General features: G+C 49.3%; 1 protein-coding gene across 1 annotated transcript in view; it reads left to right on the top strand.

The window, feature by feature from the left end:
- Nucleotides 1-22,873, top strand: part of SLC35H1 (solute carrier family 35 member H1) — a 33,398-nt gene extending 10,525 nt beyond the window's left edge. Inside the window, exon 10 of the transcript XR_014618902.1 lies at nt 22,854-22,873. The gene's annotated coding sequence lies outside the window, so the exon portion shown is untranslated. The remainder of the gene's footprint in view (nt 1-22,853) is intronic.
- The last annotated feature ends 759 nt before the right edge of the window (nt 22,874-23,632 follow it).

Below are 23,632 nucleotides of genomic sequence, written 5' to 3'. Positions count from 1 at the left end.
GTTATATATATATATATATATATATATATATATATATATATATATATATAACAACAAGTTCTGAGAACCGCTGCTTAAGTCTCTTAGTCTTCCTGCCATTAACTGACCAAACAGATGGGTCTTTTGCACTCTAAACTGTTGTTGAGTGCTTGTTGTTGCCTGGGAAACATAGAAGGAACATGAGTGGATCCTATTGTTTGTGGGTTTATCTTGCTTTTGTAACAGCTTCTGGGGAGAGCCTCAACTTTGCAAGGGAGGGAGCGCAGCTTGTATTTTCCCTCTTCCTCACTCCCCACGCTTCCTGTGGCAGTATTGCTGTTCTTTGTCCCAGATTTGTTTGCTTTGCTTTTGTTCACCCAAATCCACTGTGTCCATCTGTTCTGCGTCACTCTTTCAGTAATGGCAGGAGCACTGTGATGGTGGGTTTGGGCAAATCCTGTGATTTGTGGTGAGTGGAACAGTGACCTGAGACCAGTTCTCCCTCATAAATTTTGAGGCTCTGGATAAAGGAGATAAAGAGATAACAAAATGGGGAAGCACTATTGGCACTTTAGGAAGTGGACAAAGAATGAATGACTCAAAACGGTGTGTCACAGCTGTCTCGTTGGCCAGAGGTGTCTTTTTTCAGTTCTCTTTGCCTATCCATTGCACTTTAGAGCCTTCCAGAAGCACTTGCAATTTAGAAAAGTATTAAGTTAGGGATAGAATCACACTGTGCTTTTTCTTTCACCTCTGACTGCTGTGTCTGCAAGACTTCCCTGTACTCCAGAGCTTCGACAGGCTTGAGCAATGCTGGCTGTTAGCTCTCCTGGTTGGCCATCACAGGGTGCTGGGCAGAACACCCTCTTCTTGACTGCTTTAGTACTCTCAGCTAGAGATGTTCTGGGAAGTGGAAGCACTGGTTGCATGGAGAGCCCCAGAAGAGCCTTTTTAAACCCACAGTGGAACTGGTAGGGATGCTCCCATGTTTGAAGTGCCTCATGCTCTCCTGAGTGCCTCTTTCCTGGGACTCTTGACTCCCTGTGAGTCTGAGAACGTATCTTGGTGCTCCATCTCTGCTCTCAGAGCAAAGCTCCATTGCTTGCAGTTAGGTGTACCTGATTTTGCAGACTTGGCTAGTACAAGCAGCGCGTTGTGAGTGTAGGAGATCAATGAACAAAGTTATAATGTGGACACAGACTTTGGCAGGGGTCCATGCAGGGACTGGCAAGAAGGATAGGGTAGGAGCTTTGTGATTCTCTAGGAACATGGCAGTCTAGACAGCTCTGCCAGGGCATGGTGTGAGGCTCCTTTCTCACTGTGAATACTCTTGTCTTTCCTCCCCAGTAGCCTCAGGATGAAGCAATGGGACTTAGTGAGGGAACAGAAGCTACCTCCTTGGGTAAAATGCTGGAATAGGTCTATAAAGGAAGTTGACGGATCTCATCTTTGCTTTTGCTGAAATTGTAGCCCTTCCTTCAGGGTGAGTTACTCTGTACCTGGATGTGGTCTCGCTCAGGAGCAGGGCTGCAGGCTGGTCGTGAATGGGAATGTGGCAGAGCTTTGGGGGGAGCTCAGGAGGCGCTGTGTGCTGGTGTAGGGTAGTGCAACAGTGTCTAAGAGCCTTGCATGTCTGTTAACAATGTCCTTCTTTCTTGAGTAGGCATTGAAATTGAATGAGAGGGAAAAAGAATCCCTGCCCGCCTTCTCCCCTCTAAGGAAAAAAACCCTAGCGTGCACCAAAAATGCCAGAAATAGAAAAAGAGGCAAGTACAGCAACACAGATACAGTGGCATCTTCTTGAGGGAGAACATGCACTTGTGTTTCTACTGGGGAGGCTTTCCCGTCTCTGTGCAGGCCAGTGCACACACACTTTGACATGCAGGCAGATACAGGAAATGGAGGGCTGTGGTTGAATATTGCTGATGTTTGAACTAATTAACCAGTGGAAGCAAAGCTGAATGGATCTCAGAGGTGCTGCACTCCTTCCGCAAACTCTGTTCTTGCCTGTAAGACCAGGTGTTTACATGTGTGCTGATTTTGCCCCCACCTTCCCCTGGGAGATCTCTTTATGTGAGGAACAGCTGCTTGCCTTCCTGCTGAAATTTCAACATAGTAAACACCCTGAGGGCAAGGAGAAGGTGTCCCTGAAAACCCCTCTGCACTCCCTAGTTCTATGCCCAGAAAACAAGGTGTCTTGGGTCTGTCCCCTCCCAGCTCTTGCTGCACCCCCAGCCTGTCCGTTGGCAGGACAGAGCAAGAAGCTGAGGCGTCCTTGGCTTAGTATAAGCACTGCTCTGCAGCAATTAAAACATCGGGGTGTTATCAGCACTCTTCTCATCCTAAGCCAAAACATAGCATTCTACCAGTTACTAGGAAGAAAATTTTCTAACTGAAAATTTTCTAAGAAAATGTTCTAACTGAAACCAGGACACAAGGTGTCATCATCAAGCTTACTGTAGTGTCACAGCAACTCTGTCTCATAGTGGGAAAGCCAGGCTGGCTCCAAAATACAGGACTAGCATGACAGTGGGAAAGGAGAGCACATGACGGGGGGCTGGTTTCCACCCAACTCTGGGCTGCAAAGGGCTCCCATACATTCGTGATCTTACTAGTGGCAAATCCTTGACCCCTACCTCCACCCCCCTGCTTTTGCACTGAGGCTCTTTTTTTTTTTTTTTTTTTTTTTATCACTGGAGTATGGTGTTTTTGATGTTCACAGTCTTAATTCTCTTCACTCCAAGGATGCTGAAAGAACATTTGCTTCTAGCCTGCATCCTGTGCATGGGAAGGCATGTGCCTTTTCCTGGAGCCATGCTAACCTGAGAGGTTGTGTCCTGCAGTTGTCTGGGGACTCACGGATTGGGAATAGCCTTGTGGACAGAATCGTTTGTCTTACTTTGCATCAGGAAAGCTGATGTAGCTGAAACTGAGTCATGTCTGGGACTTAGGATTACAGCAGTGTTTGTGATGGCATTTCCTGCTGAGGAACCAGCTGTGCTCAGTGCTGCTAAACCTGATGTGAGGAGTGTGCTCTTCGTCAGGACAGTTAACCGTGGTACTCATCTCCCCTTTCCAAGGTGGTGTTCTTGTTGTCAGGAGCCAGGACATCTCTATGTCTGGCTGGACCTGTGTTGCCAGCTTGGTCTCTTGGTGGAGCAGCCTGTACCTGTCCTTCCTTCTGGACCTTGCCAGGAGCAGAGGCTGCTTGCCCAGTGAAAAGTAGCAGAATTGACCACACAATTGTTAATGAAAATCACAAGCAGGAAAATGTATCCAAGCCCTGTAATTGCAGTAATTTGAGCCATCCTCATGAATGTGCTAATAGCCACTCTTCTGGTCTCAGCCTAGTAATTCTTCTAATGTCACATTTCAGTATCTCCTCCACCATCCTGCACAATGCGGACCCACCTGCCTTGTAAACATAATCCATTTGAAAGTTGGTGAATCATCTGTCCTGTGGAGCTGATTCTTTGTTTTCAGATGTTGAAAGTTTCTGGTGGAACTCCCTGGGGAGAAGGAGGTGGAGCTGGTGCCAGGTGTTGGAGACTGCGCTGCATGGCACATTGCTTGCAGCTTTTGCATTCTTCTTCTGTGTAAGAAGATGAGATGGATCAGCCTTGGCCAAGCAGGAGTTTCCTGGACTCTGAAAGCATGAGGCTGGGGAAGCAGATGTTCAGTTGTCCTGAATGGTGTGGTATGGGAGAGCAGAAACGTGTGTGCTAGGAAGGGATAGTGTAGCTGGTGGCAGGCAGCTGACACTCAAAGAGTATGTTGAGAGACCCATTCTCCTTGTATGTTGTTAGACATCACAGGATAATTCAGATAGAAAAGGACCTCAACAGTTCTCCATGCAGGCAGGGTCAACTGTGAGATCAGACAAGGTGGCTGAGGCCTTCATCCACTTGGATCGTGAAAACCTCTCTGGTGGGAGCCTCTCATGGCCCCTGCTTGATGCTTGACTGTTCTCATAAGGAAGAGGTTTTTCCTTTTCTCAAGTTTGAATCTCTCTCAAGTTATGCTCAGTGTCTCTCATCCTTCCACCAAGCACCACTGGTAAGAGCTGGGTTCCATCTTGTTGAGTAATTTCCATGTTGGTACAGACAGATTGCTTTGAGGTGCCCCTGAAACCATCTCTTTTCCAGGCTGAATTAGCCCAGGACCCTTCTGCCTTTCATTACAGACTAAGTGCTCCAAGGCCTGAGTACTTTGGTGGTCTATTGAAATCACTCCAATTTGTCCATGTCTTTTCTTGTCATGGGAGGAAAACTGGATGCAGTATTCTTCATGAGGCCTAACAAATACTGATAGGGATAGTTGTGGGTTTGGGCAGTGGTAGGCCCAAACTAGGAAGCACTGACATTCCTGGGTCCATCCCCAGGTATCAGATGAGACCAGTGGCTGCCTGAAGACCTGGGATGCCTGGGGTTTTCCCTACTCAGTCCAGTCACATGGGGACATCACGCAAGGAAGCTCCCTGTTTTCTGCAGGTGTCAGGCATGTCTCCTTACACAGTGCCATCTGTTGCTTGTGCCCTTGGTTTCATAGATTTTTAAGGCCTAAAGTGACTATTCAGATATCTATGGCCCCTGTGTATCTCAAAGTGAGAAATGTCATTATCCTGTTTTGCCTGTAATGAACCCAGTATCTCTCAGTTGATGTATTTTCCGTGACAGAATAGAGTATGCTAGGAGGCAGAGCAGATGGCACTTCCCTGGTAGCGTGGCCCAGTGCCGCGTTTCCTATTTGCACTTGCTTGACTACAGGCTCCAGCCTTTTTCTTCACAAAGTTAAAGAGCTCTTTCACACCAAGTATTTTCTCTCTATGAACTGCTTACAATCAAATCACCTCTCTGGCTCCCTTTTTGGTGAGATAACAGACTGAACTCTCATTCTGTCCCTGGCAAGTGTTTTCTCCAGCCTCCAAATCACATTTGTCATTCTTCTGCACATCCTACATTTATTTTTTTTCCAAAATCCCTTTAGAAATGTGGGCTCCAGAACTGGCTGACAGTACCATCCAGGGGGAACCTTGCCAGCCTGCTCCCACTCACTGCTCTCTGTCCACACCTCAGAGCTTGCTACCAGCACTTGCCCTATTGAGGGTGTGAACAGGGGACAAAGGGTGCTCTGTGTAGAGCAAAAAAGACTCCCTGGTTCCATGAATGACTGATTTCCCCTCTATTTGATGTAGGCCCACATGGGCCAGTCTTCTTGTCAATACCCACTGAGGTTCTCCTAAAATGCTGTCCCTCTAGGTTGGCAGTTGCTGGAGAATAAAAGACCAAGGAGCAGTGAGCTTTTGCTGGGAATTGCATGTACCATTGTTTCCATCATCAATAGGCTACCTTCAGTTGAGAAGGTGGATCAGCCACCTTACCAGCTGCTACATCTTCCACAGAAAAGCAAACGGGAGCTTTAAGCAGAGAAAAGGAAGAAAAGGCAGCTTACCAGGAAGGGCAGAGAAACTGGATGCAGAAAACAAGGTGAGAAATGCAGTGAGTTGTGCAGCTAGAGGGCGTAAGTGCAAGAACTCATTCTGTCTAGCACTGCAAGAGGGTTTGCTGTTACATAGAGCTGTCCTACAAAACCCACAGTAGTATGGGTATCCCTACCATCTTGTTTGCTCTTACGCTTCTCTACCTAGCAGGGCAGGGTGGTTGCCTTATCTATCAGAGCTGCTTGCATTAATAGGAAGTAATGGCCACCTGTGTTAAAGAGTTTAAATTACTGCTGAATACAGCTCAAACTCTCCAGAGCTAGGAGATTACATGGGGGAGGAGCGGTAATGCTCATGTTTACTCTGTCTTTCCACCAGGTGCTCCTCTTCCCCCAGGGCTGAAGTGGTTTTGGCGTTTCTTGCTTGTGCCTTGAATCTGCGGTGGCACCAGCAAGGGCTGCCTGGAAAGCATAACTGTTTGTATCTCAGGAGTACAGAGAACAGGCATAGCTTGCACAGGGCTCATCTTTACTCTTTCTTGTGTGGATGCTTCTTACAGAAGCCTCTACTACAAATTTTATATTGAATGGTGAAAGTGAGAGAGGGAATTGGTCCTTGTAGATAGTGTTGTTCCTTCAGCCCTACACAACACCAATCCTGGGAGCTTTCCCAGGATCTCCCCTCAGCTGTACATCTCCTTTGGCTCCCACTGCATCAGCACTCCCCTGTGCACTGGGCTCAGCCACCTTATGTTGCCATTCATCATTTCTGATCCAATAAATTACACCTTTAAAATGCAATGGGAATTGTTTTCTGTGTTTTAGAACCATGAGCCCTTCAATTTCCATTTGTTTAGCGGATGATGAATGGACAGGGGTGACTGGTGGTCGAGCCATGCAGAGGGATAGGAGAGCTCCGTTACAGTGACTGTGCTCCCTTTGGCAAGCCTTGCACCGGAGACCTTGTTAGGTTGCAAGGCACCACCTGTCTGGGGCTTCCCTTTCCATGGTTCAGTTCATAATTGGTCAAAGGAGGGTTTTGTAGAGGCTGAATCAGAACATCCAGTCTTTATTCCTGTACTGCGGGGACGTTTTTGCACTTGATGTCAGGGAGAGGGGAGAGAGCTGCTATGTGGGGTGCCAAGCCCAGGACATTTGGTTCTACTACAGAGGCAGGGCTGGAAGCCTCAGGCCCTGCAGCTGCTTATGAGGGACTGATTCAGATTGTGGATAGGAGCCCTAATGTCAGGACAGAAGGATGGGTGGAGAGTCTCAGGAGAGGATGGCAGAGGAAGAGTGCTGGTCTGGGTAATGGAAGCACAGAGGGCTACTGGTTGCAGGAACTTGGGGAAAACTGTTCTGGCATCTACAGAATGGAGCAGCCTAGTGTCTTCCAGGTGACGGAGAAGTCCTTCTTCATGGTGGAGGTAAGGCTCCTGTAAGCTAGCCATTTCTAATAGTAAGATCCAGGACTGTCGGAAACACATGTCAGCAGTCCTGGGGGAGGCTATCCCTGAGCATCTCCAGCATACAGTGATGAGGGAAGACATAACATGTTTGAGACTGCAGCCATTGCCCAGTGTTGTGAATGGTTCTCTTGAAGACAGTGAGATCTGCATGCGTTGCTATGCCAGTTAGTCCTTGTTCAGCCAATGCACCATTTTGTTTGCTGCAGCTGTGGAGCTTTTGTCCTTGTGCTCACTGTTCTCAGTAATCTCAAGTCAAAGGCTGCATCTGCACCACAGTGCTTAGGCTTAAAAGATGTGGGGTACACGATGGGCATTTCAGGGGCATGGCCTTCAGTACATGGTTTGCGTCCTTCTCCCTCCACGTGCTTGTTTTCTTGCAATTGTAGTTTTAAGTTAGTTGTGCAATACTTTGGGCTTGTCTCATGGTTTTAACGCTGGATGTAGGCTTTCCTGTGTGACTTTTGTCCCACAGTTGTGTCTGAGAGTCCTGCCTTGAGCAATAAAAAATTCTATATCTAAATTCACACTACCAGTGCATTTCAGTTCTTCCCCTTTGCCCCCTTATCTCACTCTGCAAGCTGCAGCCCTCTGGGAAAAGACTGTGAGAGGCCCCCAGCTCTGTTTGTCTGCTCTGGGTGACTTCAGCAGCTGTTCTGCTGCCATGTACCCACAGTGCTTGCACAAGCGGCAAGAGAAGGCACAGAAGGAGTTAAATAGTGATGGGAAAATTGGTATTTAATCCAGTCCTGTCTCTTCTAGCAAACTTAGATGGGAAAATGCCTCCCTGTTGGAAACAGCACCTTTCGGAAATGGAAATCCAGGATGGCTGGGGATTAGGGTGCCTATCACTGGAAATGGGTTTCTTATCGTCTCTCTGAGCTGAATTGTTGGGACAGCCTCTGAAAATTGAATTGGCTTCCCTGTTTCTGTCTCTGCTATTGCATCCCTCCTTTGCTGGAGCTTTGTGCTCATCTTCCCTGCCTCTGGTCTCCCTTGTCCCTATGCTCAGCAGAGCAGCAGCTGCCTATGAGTGGGTCATGTGTATGGGGAGAGAGTGCCACAGCTGGAAAGTGGGTAGGACTGGCTGCATCTCTGAGGATTCATCCTCTGATCTCTAAAAGCCAGGAAGATGTAGACCCTCTTTCTATGCTTCCTTCTGACCCTGCAAGGACTGGTGGCCTGGCAGAGCCTGTCATAGGGCAGCATGAGTAGAGGCTTGAAATGATCAGAAGACATCGGGCACAACTGGAAACGAGGGGTAGTGAAGAGGAGCCAGTGTGTAGGGGGGGCTGGACAGTGGGAAAGATGAGAGCAGCTGGAACAGACAGGGGAGAAAACAGGTTGAACACATTGGAGCAGGAAAGAGACTGACTTCCTGTGAGACAAGGAGCAGCCTGAATCCCAGGTCTTTGCTGTGGTAGGTGGAGGCATGGCTTTCCCATTAGCACTCAGGCTACGTATTGGGATGGCCAAGTTGGCTCTTACCATTTCCTCATTGCCGCGTGTCTGTTTGTGGTATGAAGCACCCCACATTACTAGCTGGCCTGTACGCAGCTCTGTGCTGGTCTCGGGTGTCCCCACGAAGTGTGGCAGTTAATTGACCTGCTGGCCTGGAGCAGGTTAGGCTGAATGCAGATTGGACGTTTTCTCACTGTGAGAACTGCAGGCTGCAGCTGAGGGATGTGGGTGTGCTGGCTGTAAGTGTCCAGGCATAGCAGTAGGCATTTCTTTTTAATTTTTTTTTTCCAGGGTTTGGTTTGGGGATAATTCCACTTTCCTGAGCTGTATTTGACCATAGCTTACCAGCGCCTGATCTCGTCTTTGTCTTTGTCACAGCACAGGCTTTTTTTGAGGAATTTCCCACCCGTGTTAGAGTTATGTGTGAACTGTAAGCATGAGAGGTGCTATGCGTATGCATGCTGCTGGCTTTTCAGTGAACCAACCAGCAACCACGATATGGTTGCTACCCTTGTTTCTTTGTCTGCCACAACGTACTGAGTTTGCAAACAAAAAATACTAGGACAAAAGTATTAGTGAGGGTTGTTTGTTTTTGGTTTTGTTTCTTTTTTGCTGCTCTGACAAAGCTGCCATCTGTGGCTGATGAAGCCTGAAGCAAAAATGCCCTCTTTGAGTAGCTCCTCTGCACTAAGCAAAGTAAATGTAAAGTAATTGTTGACTATCAGGGCAAAGCCCTAGCCAAGGGCCTGGTTCCTCTTGCAAGAGTAGGCTGTAGAGCTTGCTGTCTGCCCTGAGAAAGAGCTGAAGTCCTTCTATCTTATTAGGGTACTGGTATTCGCTCTCTGCTGAAGGACTTACTCAAATTGCTGACAAATAATGGGAAAAATGTTACCTGTATCATTAAAGTGCTTCCTTACATGCCCAGGGGCAGCTATAGCCAGGCCTAGTCACATCAGAGGGGTGGGGAGCCTCAATTTTTCTGCAGCAAAGGAAATCAGGGACAAGTGTATTTTGTTATTTGAGGACCCCATTAAAGAGCTAATTCCTGGAGGTCATTGTTGGATTGTTGCATTGTTCATTGGAGGATTGTTCATTGATCCCTAGCAGCATCCACACTTGCATGGGAGGACCCACCAGTTCTGTTACACGACACATGTTCAACCTTATGCGGTGGCTGGGAAAGCTGGGACAGGGGTGGGGGCAGCCCAGCAGCAGCCATAGAGCAATCCTTAACACAGTTTTGGTAAGTTTTATTGTTTCCAGCCCCACATGCTTCTGCACAGCTGCAGACCTGCCCCACGGCCACAGGGAGTGCAGCTGTGGAGTTTTTCCCAGGAGTATTTTGTGAAGGGGGATGTTTGCCCTGCTCTTGCCCCCATCTTTGTGGATGCAAAGGGTCACCCAGCTGGCCTGGATGTGCATTTTGCCCTCTGGGGCTATCACAGCCCCTTGCGTGTGGTCATGCGTTTAGCAACTGTTAGAGTAGCATCTATTTCATTTTGGGCTAAAACTGATAAATCAAGGTGACTTTGGGGAGAGAAATAATTCCTTTCTCAGGATTTGCATAATCCTGGGTGGTGATATGATAATGGTGTTTGTTAAAGACAGGACACAATAAATTAATAGGGTTAAGTTGTTACCGCAAAATGCAAAACAGGTAATTTATTGCAGGTACAAGGGAGAGTGTGAGTGCAGCAGGCATGGTAGCATCAGGCACGGGAGACTGGTTACTGCAGGCAGAGCAGGCTGTAGCGCAGGGCCAGCAGCAGTTACTCTTTGGACCCTGCTTGGCCATGGTATAGAGGCTGTCCGGGGGCAGATTATCTGTTTCAGTCCCGTTCCCTGTTGTCTCTGTGGGGGTGGGACATGCTTTGTGCCTTAGACTGATCTCAAGAGCCAGCCTGAAGTGGCTCCCAAGCCCCACGGAGCCAGCCCCTGGTGGAGGAGGGACAGGTCGGCTGAGGACCACCTGTATCCTGCTGGTGCTGTGGGGACCTCTGGACACCGGGATGCCCTGGGGAGTTCATAGAATCATAGAATCATAGAATATCCTGAGTTGGAAGGGACCCTTAAGGATCATCAAGTCCAACTCTTGACACCGCACAGGTCTACCCAAAAGTTCAGACCATGTGACTAAGTGCACAGTCCAATCTCTTCTTAAATTCAGACAGGCTCGGTGCAGTGACCACTTCCCTGGGGGAGCCTGTTCCAGTGTGCAACCACCCTCTCTGTGAAGAACCCCCTCCTGATGTCAAGCCTAAATTTCCCCTGCCTCAGCTTAACCCCGTTCCTGCAGGTCCTGTCACTGGCGTTAATGGAGAAAAGGTCTCCTGCCTCTCGACACGCCCTTACGAGGAAGTTGTAGACTGTGATGAGGTCTCCCCTCAGCCTCCTCTTCTCCAGGCTGAACAGGCCCAGTGACCTCAGCATTGAGGAGATGGGCCCTGACATTGTCCTTCATGCCACCTTGGCCATCTCCTGGAGCCAAGAGACTTTGAGACTTCAGTCCCCAGGAGGTTTTCCTCACCCTGAGAAAGCCTCTTGGTAAGTAAACCAGCCTGGAGACCTGCTGGCTTTAGCCCCTGTCCTCAGCTTTCACCTCATGTACCTGGGTTCAGTTGAGGGACAAGTGAGGAAGATCTGCTATGAGGAAGAGGTAGTGAGAGATGCTTGGAAAAGTTGCACTGGTACTTCACTCATTCCCTGGGCTGGTGCTGCAGCTCCAAAGCTATCCTTACATGCCATACCCCACTGGAATCCTAATGCACCATTTATCTCTGCAGCACCACAGCTTTATTAGAAGGGAGATGCTGTGTGGGAGCCAGAGCAGGATTTCAAGCTAATTGGATTCTGTGTCTCCGTGGTTCCCTGTGTAGGCAGGCGACAGGGATTAGTGCAGTGTTTCTGAGGAACAAAGGAGAGTGAGGATGATGGCCTGCATGGGGGTTTCCTCCTGTACAACCCCTGCTGCTAGCCTCGGCATAGGACTTCTCTGCTTCTCTGGACAGGCTTTCAAGGTGCAGCATGTCCCCATTCTGTGGCAGTGTTGCTGCCCAAATTGCATATGCTCTTCATAATTCTTTGAGCCAGGTACGGTCCTCTTCCCAGGGAAGAAAACAGCTCAAACAACTTCCGAACACGGGCAAGCCTGACAATAGCCTGATCTCTCCTGCTAATCCCTTTGTGGGGGAAAATAGATGGAAATCAAACATCTGGTGGCTCTTGTGCACAACCAACTACCTGCCTGAACTTGTTCCCCTTTGAGTCCCCACTCCCCTTCCCAAACCTAGGTACTGCCTGGGTATAGTACATGTTTGAAAGCCACTGTCTGCAAGTTCCTAGTCTCGTATTACAGCCTGTCAGGGCAGTAGCAGGATTCACCTCATTAACATAGATTTATTCCTGTATAAACATTTTATTGCTTTAATTGCAAAGCAGTCATACTGCAGGCAGTGGTCGTAATGGCTCCATTTACACTGGGTGTTGAGACAGTGTTCCAGGTGTGTGAGCCTGCAGCAGAGTACACAGGGCATGCGGCTGAGAGCGTGCAGTTATTACTTGCCACGGTGTCTACGTGTAGGAGTGTGTGCTGTGCAATTCAGGATCAACCAGTCTGGATAAGCGGCCCTGAATGTGGTGGCATCACAGCAGGTTTGTGGTGTCCCCAGTCCTGTGGCAGCGTGAGAGTACAGACCTTGCTGCCTGGAGGAAGGGTGGAGGCTTAGAGGTACTGAGACCCTGATTCCACAAGCACTGGAGGAGGAACAGGTGTTCCACAGTCCTTTCAAGTGTCCACAGTCCTTTGCTCACTCTACCCCTCACTTTCCTCACTCTACACCTCATTCTACCCCTCACTCTGCCTGCACTGTAACGTGGGAAGACATGTCACCTCGCTGTGTACCCTGGAAACTGGGTGTCCTGCATTTCTGCTGTGCTGAGGGACAGGTCTCAGGGCCTGGATGGTGAGATAGAGCCCTGGGGCAGCAAGAGATAGGTGAGGGGGATCTTGGGCTCTCTGGGGCAATGGGGTATGCCTGGGGTCTTGCTTTGTGGCTCCTGGCAGGGCAGTATATGTCTTGGGCTCCCTGGACTATGATGCATGGACAAGTGTGTTTCCCAGTTCCCCAGTGCCATGCTGGTATTTGTACTTGCTCAGCACAGAAAGCTGAGGGTAGAGAGAGAAGCTAAGCTTTCTTGTCTGGTCTAAGCCAATCTCTGGTGAGATGTTTCCACTGCTGGGGCCAGGGAGCAATCTCACAAGGGGACCTGGGATGTGGCCTGCTCTTGCCTGTACTATGGCCAGGTTTCCTGGGAGCCTGAGGAGGGGAGAGCAGCCTATGGTGCTCTCTCACACACTGATGCAAGGCTGTCTAGACCATGCCCTGGCAAGGCAAGTGTGTTTCACCACGGTCTGCCCTCTTTCCTCCATTGGTGTTCTCTCTTGCTGACCTGTGTTGAGGAGAGGGAGATCAGTGAGCAGCTGCGTCCAGGTGTTTACTCTTTGGACAACGTTGGCCAAGCAGTGCTCCAGCTGTGCTGCAAGGCTCAGAGGAAGCCTGTCACACTGGTGTGTTTAGCAAACCTGTGTATTTGTGAACGAGATATGTTGTTGCTTTATGTTCGTGTTTGTTGTTTAAAGAGCAATTATGCAGTGCTTTTTCAGCAGGAGAGCCTCCCAGTCAAACCTACCAGCTCTAGCTGCTCTTGGAGCCATCAACCCCATGGCAGTGCCAAAATGCCCCCTTCTCCATAAAGTTTCTTGGCAACTCCTTCCTGTCAATGGGGTGGCTCCAAGGCCTCACCCAGCTGAGCATCAGTGCAGGAGAATGCACCCAGCCAATGGTGGCTGCTGGGCTGAAAGATCTCTAAGTGTAGGGGGGACAAGTACTTGCCAGTCTGCTGCTGCAGTTTGTGATCTCTGTTCTCCCATTCTCATCCAAATGTTAATTTTATGGACACCTTTATGAATCTTGCAGTTTTCCCCTTCCGTGGGCTACACGGATTTCATCAAGTTGAGAGGTGGCACTTCTGGCCTTTGGTTGCAGGCTATCAATTTAATACTCTGAGTGTAATAAAGAACATGGGACCATATTAACACACAATTACTCTGCTGCTCCTTCCTGTAACTCCTTCTTTGCCATCTGAAAACCTAGGATGCAAAGTAAGTGCCTCAGCTGCAAGCAGAGCCACATGTTTGGGGCAGCAACTGCTAGAGCCAACCTCCACACTGGAACAACTACGTATTTTCCACATTGTGAGCTGCTCTTCACCTGCTTGCCAAGGATGTAGAATTTTGTGCCCACTTCTGTGTTAGACTAGGCAATGTGGACAAATGCTTGTGTCCTGTCTCTGAGACTGTTCCACCTGTTCTGAACAGGAGACACCTGCAACTGTGCCAGTCACACAGTGTATTGATTTGCCAGGCTGAAAGGAAAGGCGTTTCTTTGCTTGTTGCAAGACAGTCTTACTGCTGACAAGGCTGGAAGAATATGTTTGGGTCATTCCATCAACGTAAAGGTTAAATGTTCAGCTGCAGCTATTGAAAACAAAACGAGAACAGCAGCAACAACAGCACCAAAAGCAGTGGATGCCTCATTAATGCCTGGATTTAAGATTTGCATTTAAGCACCTGTCAGATATAGTGCATGGAGCTCTGCACTGGACAGCACCCTGTGTCAAGAGTTCTGCCTCTCAGCACTTTTTCACCTGTGGACACCTTTGTGTCAGCTCAGCCCCACTTCACCACAGTTGACAGCTTTGCAAAACAGATTTTTGGACTCAAATTTTTGTCTGGGAATTTTGAATAACCTCCTGCTGTTTTAAAGCATGACCATACCTTTCTGCTCTCTCTGCTGATTAAGAGGGCCTCTTCATGTTGTAACCTTGCTTTCAGCCACTCAACCTCTGTGAGAATGCCAGTGACCTACTCGAAGAGTTATTTGAATTGTAGGTCTTCTGTTGAGTAAATATGGACCTGGAAGAGTCGTTTTTTTCCTACCTTGTTCATCCCAATTTTCAGGAAATCAATAGATTTCTCATACATTTAACTTGTTTTGCAAAACAATCACTTCGTAAGGTATTATTTTAGCATCATAAAGCAGGTTGCATTTTGGACATCATGATTCACAATTTTCATGACTTCGTAACAACTTGCAATATGTAAATTATTTTTTAAAAATCACATCCTGATGCAATATATTTAATAGTCCCATAATTCTGGGATTGTCTCTTCCTGTCAGATGTGTGAGCATGTCACAGAAACTATCCTGCTGACAGGCTGTTGTCTTTGGAGTCAGGTCTTACCGACCCTTTGCAGCCCAACACCTGCAGAGTCCAAGGCAAACACCAGGAAATGCTGCTCTCAAGAGATGGGCAGAGATCCTGCTCTATGTGTGTTCCTCCCTCTGATCTGTTTCTCTCCGTGCATTTTTTCATCACCTTGTCTGCTGAGAGTTGAAGTTCTTCCAGGCTGTTGCTGACACAGTGTGGCAATGATTGGGCCCTTTGCACTTCAGCTGTAATCAGATCACGTCATGACAGATAAGAGTGCACAGGGGCCTTTGCTTGCTAGGGAAGGGTTGTTCAGTTTATAGTCCCTGTCTGCTGCACCTGGAGATGCACCAGATGCTCTGAGCCCCTTTGTCTGTGCCCAGGACCAACTGTTTGCTCTGTGCAGGAGGCAGTAGCTCCTAGCAGCACCTGTATGAGAGTTGGTGAGGGACTGCTGAACAGGAATGGATGCTGTGGCTGTCCTGCAGTGTCCCCTCCTATGGGACAGTGCCAGGTGCTGTCACTCAGGGACAGGGTGGTGTTGTTAGGTCCTACTCTGTGCAAATGGTTCTCTATACCACATCACTATTTTTCTGTTGGTCTGTAGCAGTTGATGCGCCTGTTAGATGACCCTACACTCCACTACAGTCCACAACCAGCTGTCTACAGTGATGAGAAAAACACAGCATACTGGTCCATGGAGGGACTTCATCAAAAAGCTCAGTGGGGAGCAGCCATGTGACTCTGCTGGCCCATAACCTGGTCTCCAGCATGACACCTTGCCCCTGACATGCTGCTGTGCGCCAGCCCTGCCACAGCGTGCAGCTGAATTGTGTGGCTCTGGGGTTCAGGCACCCTGTGAGCACCCAGGTCCCAGCTGAAGAGCAGCAGCAGATGGATGTGGAAAGCCTTTAAATTCAGCACATGATCAATACTAAACTGATCTTCTGGAGTCCTTTATAGGATTACCCCAGTCTCATGCATCCAATTGTAAAAAATCACTCAGCACACTAGGGAGATGTGAGAAATGCCGCAAACCCCATTTAGGATGCACAGAGCCAGAGTAAGTAACTTCACAATTGTTTCTTGCAGTAAATAATTTATCCACTTTTTTTTTTTTTTTTTTTTTTTTTTATTGTCCCCACCCCCCTGCCTCAGCTCCTTTCTGTTTTCTCTTTTGTCCTGAAATTTCCTTGCTGGGTAGCTTGTTATTGTGATTCCCTACCACATATGTGTGCTTGTGCACACACAGGAACGCAAATCTGTCCCAGTCCAACATTTGCTGGTTGCTATACAAGGGCCAGCAGTGCTGGGGCAGAGACAATGCCATTTCACTGCTCAGCATTAGCAGAACTGAGCTGGGCTCAGTCCAGGCCTTGGCCTGGCTTCCCCACCTTAGTCTCTGCCCCAGTGCTGCTTTTACTGATGTCAGGATGTGTTAATAGAAATGTTTGGAATGCGTTAGTAATGCTAATAGTATTTCTGTAATAATTAGTAATGCTGTTTGAACGAACTCTCACTTAATGATACAAATTACCAGTCAGACAGGCACGGAGCAGGGGCTGAAGCTGACAAGTGGAGAGCAGCAGTTACGGGGTGGGAGGCTGCTCTGGCATGGGGCCGGACAGTGGCCCGTGCTCCTCGCCTGGCTGTGTGCTGAGCCCTGTGTGCTGATCCCTGTGTGCTCAGAGCTAGGTGCCGCAGCGGGAGGGGAGCTGGTGCATGTGGCATGTCACATCCAGTCTGGGGCGTCTGGAGGGCTCTGTCCTGATAGCACACCCTTAACGGTGCAGGCTCTGGTGGTCTTGCTGAACCAGATGGCTCATATGTAATGTAAGTTGCTACAGCTGCCAGAAACAGGTTGACATGAGTCCCTGCCATTGGAAGAAGCTTATCTGGCCATGTCAGTGGAGGCAAGGCTGTTACCTGTATCTCTGAAGCCCTTGGCAGCACGCTAGTTCCTGAGGCATCCTGCTTTTGGGTAGCTTTGTGGAAAAGACCTGAGTACAAATCCGCAGGTGTTTGTTGAGCTGAAAATTGTTGGAGTCAGGGAGACTGTCAGGAAGAATTCTGATTCTGTCCACCTCTGATCACTGTGAAGGGTAGGAGTGGCTGTGGTCTGTGCTTGCCAGACCCCAAACTGCACCTTCAGGAACAGATCTTGCTCTTCAGGTGTTGCCCATCCCACTCTACTGGCTCTTTTACTGCTCCTTCCATCAAGGCAGCCAGTGACCTTTTGAAGAGAAATGATCCCAGCATCAATGTGATATTTTGTGTGCTATCCCCTTGGGAATCTCTAAGCATTTATAGGCCACATCTGAGTTATTCTAATTCCCTGCTTTGTGATGTGCTGGCAAGATCCCACCATCTGGAGGTCAGTGGCTGTTTTTGGACAGTGGTTGTTTTGGACCCAGACCAGAATCCCTGAAATGCCTCTGGGGCACTTACCAGGCCCTGGGCTGTAAAGGGCTATAGTGCCTCAGACACAAGCTGCTTTGACACTTTCTGACTGCTGCTGCTCTGGGCACAGAAACCTGACTGTAAATGAGTTGTTGCCCCAATGAGCTGTGAGTCCAAGGACCCCAGTGCATTGGGCACTGCACTGTCCACCAGGTCTGGGTAGGGATCGGGCACATCATGGATGATATCCCCAGAAGTGGCCCCCTGAGCTGTGCAAAGGGGGTCTGCACCTGACCTTAGCCTGAGGTTGCCCGTTACATCACATCACCAAAGCCTGGTCTAACCAGAGCTGTTGCTAACGAGGCTGGGGAGGATGAGGATGTGCATGCACAGCCCGGCTGACTCCCACCGCTGCCTCTGCTGGCTGCCTGCGAGTGAAGGCGAATGGAAGAGCTCTGGACAGGCAGTGGTGCCTCTGCTGGCCCTGGGGCCAGCTCCTGGAGCAGCATACTCGGGATACCCCTGCAGATGAGAGCTGGTGGCACTCAGCACCTCTAGGGCTGTCTTCAAGGCTCTGACTTTGCTTTCCATTCAAGGCCTGTTCTTCAGCTCAATCCTATATGCTTCCTGTGGGATTAGGCATGCAGTGCCCATGGAACTGGCTGTTGATAGCCCCCCTCTGCCACCAGGCAGCAGCCTGTGGGACAGGGCTGCATATGGCCGTGTCAGGCTGAGCTGACAGGCGTGGTGTGAAATAAGATGAATGGGCTGAAGTTGGTGAAAATGATTCTAATTTATAATCTGCTGCTTTGTGGAGCTCCCCAATTAATTCTCTGTAGATACATAAGTAGGCCACATGTTTGCTTTGCTTCGAGTGTAATAAACATTACACTCTGTCCTCTGCTTTTGGTGCCGGTTCCTGTCAGAGCATTAGTCCCTATAGCTAATTCCTCACACCTGTCTCCCAGGCTCCTGGGAGCCTGGCTGAGCATGAGGAGGAAATGCCAGGCTCCAGGAAACTTGTGGCATGGAGAGATAAATTCCTGATCAAAGGGCTATCACACAGTGCCTCTGAATATTTAGTCGCAGGCAAGGCAGCCAAGCCCACTCAGGAAAGGGCTTTGTTCTTGAAGAGCTGTTTGCCTGGCTTCACTCTGCATCACTAAGCAGCTGGGGTGGGATGGGGTGCTGGGAGTTACATGCCCTCAAGTCAAAAAGAACTGGCAAAGGAGGGGGTTATATGGGTGTAACGGAGGAGGAAGCGGGGTGTGGGGGGGGCTGTTAAAACATTTGCAGTAGACGGGTGAGCTCTGCTGGGGTCTGGATGTCAGCATGGAGCTGCTGCAGAACCAAGTCACTTGCTTTGAGCAGGAAGAGCAGTCTGACTGAGGCACACACACTTTAGCTGAGTGCGTGACTTTCCTGCTTGTCCTGCTACCTGTGTTTTCTGAGGTTCCTGAGCAGCAGGAGACCTTTCCTAGGCCTCCCTCTCCATTCCACAACCAGGAAAAATCCTCCATACTTGCTTACTTGCCACAGCCTGCTCAGCACCCTGGCTTAGCTCTGGTGCTTTGTTGGTTCATAAGGTGAAGAAGCACAGAGCTGCTTTGCTTGTTGAGATGCCTTTGAGGGGGTGAATGAATTGGAATTGCCATGTGCTGGGTGAAGGTGCCTAATATGATCTAGTTTGATGTGATGATGGGTTATTGATTGCTGTGTAGAAAAGTGGGGCAGCTTACTTGTCATTGTGTTTTAACTATCTCCAGAGAAAAGAGAACTAAAAATCAGTTTACCAGGCAGTTTAATAGTGAGTTTCAGCATTGCTGCCATTAACAGCCAAGCCACTCTTCTCTCTCACCTGGTTTTCCTCTTGTACCCACAGCTTCTCTGCTGACACCTCAGAGCAAGCAAAGCACTTGCCTGGCCCTGGGCTGCCATACTGCCCTGGGTGGTGCAGAGCCAGCCACACTCGCTCGTTTTGTGTCCTTCACTCTGCTTTGGGACAGGGACAAATTCCTTGAGCTTTGGCAGGGGTGAGGTGTCAGCTTCTCCCTGTACAGCAGCACCCAGTTCTGTGCTTACATGGGCACAGGGAGCCTGGCTCAGCAACTGTAGAGCATCTGACTGCGCTGAGGGTATGAACATCCCATCTACCCTCGCGCCATGGTGGTGAGCATTCGCAGCCGTAGCACTCCCCGGGGAGGTTCTGGCAGGAGGAGCTGTGGTAGGTACTCTCAAGGACAAAGACGCCAGGCTGGCCTTGGGTACCTGGCCCCCCTTTTTCTGGAGCCCCAAATGCTGGCACTTATGTGCCCCGTGCAGGCCTGCCAGGGAGAGGAGCCAAGCAGTAACTATTATCGGGCTCACACAGCCCTTCCTGTCTGGCTGCTCTTCTGAGGAGTGAGCCACACTGCCTGCAGGTGCCAGGGAGCGCTCGCAGGTGCTCCTGAGGCAGGAGGTACAGATGCGCTGTCTGTAAAGTCTTGGTACAGAAAAGGCTGTGAGGTGATGCTGGTTAGTGACAGAGTCAGCCTTACCCCTCCAAGCCAGCTTGTTGCAACCCCAGGAGGCCTGTGGCCTCTCTTCTCACCTTGGATATGCAGATGGGAGCTGGTATGGAGTCCTGGGATTTGTGTCAGCTCAGGCAGCTTGACTTATGTTGCAGGAGGCTGAAAACACAAAGCTCAGATTGGATCTGGGTTCAGAGCACTGGGGGGGATGGAGAGGTGGAGCAAGAGGATGCACAAAGCTGCTGAGATTCCAAGGCCACAATTTCTCCCAACTGCTATGAGGCACAGTCCTCTCTCAGAGGTCTGCCAGGGCAGGAAACACCTGGGATCAAGGCTTTGCTGGCAGACGTGGACAGTGTCTGTGTCGCTGCTCTCTGATTATTCTCCTCACTCCTGTAGCACTCTGGAGCAAGCAGATTGCAGCCAGAAGTCTATGAACAGCAAGGGTGGTCCAGGGAAGGCATGATGCTGGGGGCTCTCCAGTCTGGACCACAGCTGTTTGCATTGTGCCACTGCAGCCGATGAAGGGATAACTGCCCCTCTGCCTGAATGGAGTCCAGACCGAAGACCCTGAAGACCTTTCCTGGGGTGTTTTCAAACTCTGTGGCTGTGGAGCCACTGTGATTGCACCAGGACACTGAGGTTTCTCTTGTATCTCTTGAAGCTATCCCAGAGCTTCTGGGAAGGGCTGAGCTAGCAGGTGCCCACAGCCCTGTTGTCCGTGTCCAAGCCAGATCCTCTTGCTTTTGCTTTGCCTGACCTGAGACAGAGGTGTGGGGCTTGGGCTTGCTGTGCTGGAAGGAAGGCTGGGCTGCAGCTGTGCCACTGGCTGCAGGCATTTCTGCATGGCTCAGGGCATAGTAGCAGTGCCCTCAGGTGCCTGTCGCTTGCTCTGTCCTCAGCAGGTGGAGAAGGAAACTGAATCCTGACGAGCTGTGCCAGGACATGTTTCCAGGCCTGAGATTGGTGTTTCTCCCTCACCAGTGCAGTTTGTTTCAGGGGTGCTGGAGCACATGCAGCAGGAGCAGGCTGAGGCTGCTGGGCACAAGGGCAGCCAGGCTGGTGGAGCAAGACATTTTAAATGCTTTTCATTCCAACTCTCTGCAGCTTATGCCTTTCCAGGAGCTGCTCTCTGTTTTCAGTTACCTTTGTAACTGCATTACATCTCAGTAAATAAGAGCTTTCCAAGTATGCTGCAGGAGCCAGGGCAGCTCTGGGCCTCTTGATTGTGTCCCTGAGGACAAGGCTGCTGGGTGTTTCTGGCACAGTGACAGCTGCTCTGCACCTTGGCTTTGGGGACTTTCTCCAGCCTCCCCAACACATTTTCTGGAGAGACTGCCAGGAATCTCGCTGTGGCAAGGGAAAGTGCAGTCTCATGACTCTGCCACTTTGAGAATAGCTCTTCAGCTATTTCAAAGAGTTTGGACACTTAGCCCAGCTCTGCTCCCTCAGTATGTCTCTTGCTCTTTCCTCACCCCATCCATGCCACAGATAGAGGGCAAGGGACTGCAAGGCATTAGAAGAGATGACAGAGCTGAGCACCCAGGCCCACCAAGCCCAGCACCTTCCTCAGCCCCAGCTTTCCCCACCTTTGTAATACCCCCTCACTCTCAGAGAGCTGCCAGTGCAATGCTTGCACCCAGCCTCCCTGGCCTGGCCTGGCTCTCATCCTGAATTTATTTTTACATCTTATGATTTTCAGAGGTTTTTAAATTTAATGGGTTCTTCTCTTTTTTTTTTCTTTCTTTCTTCCTTCTTAGCACCTGAACTGGATCCTCTCTGAGCCATTGCCAGCTCCAGGGATTACAAGTGAATAATTCAGGTTTGATGGTGTATTTGAAGTTTCAGGGAAGAAAGTGGCATGTGTAGCCTGCTCCCCCCCCCATACCTGTTCCAGGGCTGTGGTGCAAGCTGCTGCTGTTGCTCCAAAGGCAATCTCATGGATACCCTATGGAGCCACACTGAACAAACATTTGGCACTACCCAGAAATGGCCTTCCCAGATCCTGGAGCCTAAGGCTGCCAGGCCACCACAGAGCAGCAGGCTTGTTTTCATCCTACTGCTTGTGCGGGCTACTGTTCTTCAGGGAGGCAGCTCCCCAGAACCAGTACTGGAAGAATATTGCAAGGCCAGAGAGTGCTGTGGACTGAACCACAGCACCCTACTTGGCAGCCCAGGTCCAGGAGGGGTTAAATTCCAGACCAGTGTGTGTATCCCGGCAGCTCTGAAGTGTAGGGAAGAAGGCAATGGGCAAACCTGACCTGCTTTAAAGATGTTTACAGTAGAACATAAACCCAAAGCTGAAAGGCCTTCAGAAAATGAAAATTCTTCCCTTACAAAGATGGTGGGAGCCACATCCACAGGCACTCACGCTTGGCAGCAAACCCTTCTCAAGTGGCCTTCAGAGAGCTCCCTGCAAGCAGAAGGTGTTTTTAAGACAGGGAGAAGGAGGTCTACTGCAAAGTTCCTCTTTGGATTTCAGAAAGGATCCTGGGGATCTTTGACAGGGCTGGTGGTGGTCACAGAGAGACTGTAAAGGTTTGTCTCAAGTGGTGCATGCTGCTGGGAAATGGCTTTGGGGAGTCTATCTTGGGGAAGAGGCAGTGCTTTCCTGTCCTACTGCAGAACTGCTCAGACGTTGCTTTTTGAAAATGGAACTCCTGAATCACCTGTCTCTATTTCACTGCCAGAAAACTGCTAGCACTGTGGCACTGATGGCAGAACCAGGTGGTATGACACAGTGGGAGCTACTCCAGCCAGTGGCTTCTTGCTCACTCTGAGAAGATCACTTGGTATATCTTCCTATGCTTCTGGACTTGAGCTGGAGAACTGACTTGGTGGCTAGCTGCTGCTGGGCAAAAAGATATACCTCCAGAGTCATCATGTTGTTGTCTCCAGGCATGGGTGGAGGAGGGAAGTGTTTGCAGTGGACTGAGAGGTGGAGATGCAGAACATTTGGGTGCATTGTTTATGTTTCCTGAGTGCAGAGCAGAACTTTGCTTGGCTCTTCCAGTGTTCCCTGAACTTCACAGGGTAAGGAAGCAGAAGAGACATCCCTCACTGGGTTCCAGGGTATGTGTCAGACCATCAGTGGTCTCTGTGGTCTGTATTTGCACAGTGCCAAGTGTTTCTTGTCCTCAAGGCACAGGGCACAGAAAGATACACTGAAAAATTATTTTTAACCTCCTACAATTTACCGTTCAAAAAGGTAAGTCACTTTTGTCAAGGCTGGTTCAGTAGCAGCCACTATGGAGGCAATCTTTTCCTGATACATCTTTTTGCAAGGTGGTGCTCACAAAATTTAAGTATGATCTTTCATGGTTTCCAGGAGCTCTTGGAAGAACTAACAAGCATATCACAGGGTCCAGCGTTAAACTCTTCCCTGCTGGGATGCAGTAGAGAACAGAAACTGTCAAACAGTTTGAGATCCATTTAATAGCAATTAGTGTGGATGAAAGAAGCACTAATGTGAAAGCCTCAGTCTCTGTGCCTAAGGTGAGAGGAGGAGAGGAATGTGTAAGAGAAAATGTAAACATGACAAAATGTGGTTGTGTATCCCACAAAACAATGAATCATTTTAACATTTTCCATCCTTTTCATGCAAGCAGAATAAGTCAATCCATATATGACAGAATTGAGGACCTGCAGTACGACCATGGAGCTAAGGATCTGACAGAATTGTGAACACAGAATAATCTTTGGAATTCTGCATATAGCATGAAAGAAAAGGCACGTATATGATGAATGACAGAAGCTGCAACAGCAGAAGCCTTCTGGACAAGAGAACTCCTCTGCCCACCCAGAGGAGGACCCACTGAAGGGGAGAAGCCATCACTGGTAACAGATATTGAGCACCTACAGAAAGTAGGAGTATTTCCAGGAAAATCCCAAACTGCAAGAAATGTAGCCTTAAAATATATCCTTGTAAAAGCCTGAAAAATGTGATTCAGAATGTGTGTTCATAAAGGCTGCAGACTCTGGAGGACTGTCTTCCAGTAAAAGGGTATGATAGACTTCACCCTGTGAAGTGGTGTAAACAATCAAGAGCTGCCAACAGTTAGCTTCAAGGCAAAGTGTTAGGTGGGTTGGTAGGATGTTATCCCTGGA

Source organism: Netta rufina, assembly GCF_964035555.1.
Source record: "Netta rufina genome assembly, chromosome: 16".
Lineage (NCBI taxonomy): Eukaryota > Metazoa > Chordata > Aves > Anseriformes > Anatidae > Netta > Netta rufina.
This window is presented reverse-complemented; position numbering and strand designations above follow the sequence as displayed.